General features: G+C 58.5%; 1 pseudogene; it reads right to left on the bottom strand.

Annotated features, from left to right (window-relative positions):
• The window catches only part of LOC126417803 (large subunit ribosomal RNA), a 7,741-nt pseudogene that overhangs the window by 3,952 nt on the left and 1,289 nt on the right, over window positions 1–2,500 (bottom strand).

Below are 2,500 nucleotides of genomic sequence, written 5' to 3'. Positions count from 1 at the left end.
CTTGACAAACAAGTGGTTCCCTGCTACCTAGTTCTTCAAGAGCGGGAACAAGCATGGCTTGGATGGTATTCCGGCTAGCAGTGGGGCCCAAGGCCACAACTGCATCAAGTGAGCGGAACCGCGGGCCCGAGGAGGGCAACTCAACTAACAGGGACCAGATAGCCCGATCGGCGCCTTCCCCCAGAGAAGATGACTGTGGTGGGGAAGAGCCCACAGCAGATCCGTCTACAGAGGCCTGATGATCTTGGTCTCTCTTTAAGAGCTCAGCAGCAAAGTTGGCCACCATGTTCTTATAGGCCTGCACCCTGCGCTGACACTTGATAGATTCAAGTGTGCGCTCTGGGAAGGCTTTGGCCAGCTCTTGGTTAAAGAACCGGCAGCCTTGGAGGGACAAAGTCGCCTCAGCATGCGCAAGACGGAGCAACTCTTCTTGCGACCACCTGGCCTTCTTCCTTGCCGTTTGCACTTCCGCGTTGGCGGCATCAGGGTGGGCACGACGGCGATGAACGCCGAGCCCGGTCTTTGTTGAAAATGACCGCAGACATTCAGGGCAGACAGCGGGGAGCGGCGCTCGACCCGCACTGGTTGGCTGGCTGGAAAGCTCGTCAGCTGGCACAGGCACTCCAGTGGGAGGCCTGGTACCTTGTTTTCTTCTACTGCTTGCACCAGCTGGAAACAAAAGGCAGGGGGGGAGGTAACCCCCAAGCCTCGAACGACACCCTGCTCTGTCGGTCGGAGAGCTTCAAAAAGAATTACACCTTTCTTAGCACCCCTTACGACCCCCGCCACTTGAAGGCCAGAGCTCGGATTTCCCACAGAGAGGCTAATCGAACCATCATCCACCCGACATCGCAAGGATGCTAAGGGGTGGATCGAGAGGGTCCATATATTACGCATCAGGTGGGCATTTGAGAGTCATAGTTACTCCCGCCGTTTACCCGCGCTTGCTTGAATTTCTTCACGTTGACATTCAGAGCACTGGGCAGAAATCACATTGCGTCAACACCCGCTAGGGCCATCGCAATGCTTTGTTTTAATTAGACAGTCGGATTCCCCCAGTCCGTGCCAGTTCTGAGTTGATCGTTGAATGGCGGCCGAAGAGAATCCGCGCACCCGCGCGCCCCCGGAGGAGCACGCTAAGGCGGACGCGGCCTCGCAGCAAGGAAGATCCGTGGGAGGCCAAGGCACGGGACCGAGCTCGGATCCTGCACGCAGGTTGAAGCACCGGGGCGCGAACGCCGCGCAGGCGCGCGCATCCTGCACCGCCGGCCAGCACGAGGCCAACCAACGGCGAGAGCAGACCACGCCCGCGCTAAACGCCCGCACTTACCGGCACCCCTACGGCACTCACCTCGCCCAGGCCCGGCACGTTAGCGCTGACCCACTTCCCGACCAAGCCCGACACGCCCCGATCCTCAGAGCCAATCCTTATCCCGAAGTTACGGATCCAATTTGCCGACTTCCCTTACCTACATTATTCTATCGACTAGAGGCTCTTCACCTTGGAGACCTGCTGCGGATATGGGTACGAACCGGCGCGACACCTCCACGTGGCCCTCTCCCGGATTTTCAAGGTCCGAGGGGAAGATCGGGACACCGCCGCAACTGCTGTGCTCTTCGCGTTCCAAACCCTATCTCCCTGCTAGAGGATTCCAGGGAACTCGAACGCTCATGCAGAAAAGAAAACTCTTCCCCGATCTCCCGACGGCGTCTCCGGGTCCTTTTGGGTTACCCCGACGAGCATCTCTAAAAGAGGGGCCCGACTTGTATCGGTTCCGCTGCCGGGTTCCGGAATAGGAACCGGATTCCCTTTCGCCCAACGGGGGCCAGCACAAAGTGCATCATGCTATGACGGCCCCCATCAACACCGGATTTCTCCTAGGGCTTAGGATCGACTGACTCGTGTGCAACGGCTGTTCACACGAAACCCTTCTCCGCGTCAGCCCTCCAGGGCCTCGCTGGAGTATTTGCTACTACCACCAAGATCTGCACCGACGGCGGCTCCAGGCAGGCTCACGCCCAGACCCTTCTGCGCCCACCGCCGCGACCCTCCTACTCGTCAGGGCTTCGCGGCCGGCCGCAAGGACCGGCCATGACTGCCAGACTGACGGCCGAGTATAGGCACGACGCTTCAGCGCCATCCATTTTCAGGGCTAGTTGCTTCGGCAGGTGAGTTGTTACACACTCCTTAGCGGATTCCGACTTCCATGGCCACCGTCCTGCTGTCTTAAGCAACCAACGCCTTTCATGGTTTCCCATGAGCGTCGATTCGGGCGCCTTAACTCGGCGTTTGGTTCATCCCACAGCGCCAGTTCTGCTTACCAAAAGTGGCCCACTTGGCACTCCGATCCGAGTCGTTTGCTCGCGGCTTCAGCATATCAAGCAAGCCGGAGATCTCACCCATTTAAAGTTTGAGAATAGGTTGAGGTCGTTTCGGCCCCAAGGCCTCTAATCATTCGCTTTACCGGATGAGACTCGTACGAGCACCAGCTATCCTGAG

Source organism: Schistocerca serialis, chromosome 8 (assembly GCF_023864345.2).
Source record: "Schistocerca serialis cubense isolate TAMUIC-IGC-003099 chromosome 8, iqSchSeri2.2, whole genome shotgun sequence".
Taxonomy (NCBI): domain Eukaryota; kingdom Metazoa; phylum Arthropoda; class Insecta; order Orthoptera; family Acrididae; genus Schistocerca; species Schistocerca serialis.
This window is presented reverse-complemented; position numbering and strand designations above follow the sequence as displayed.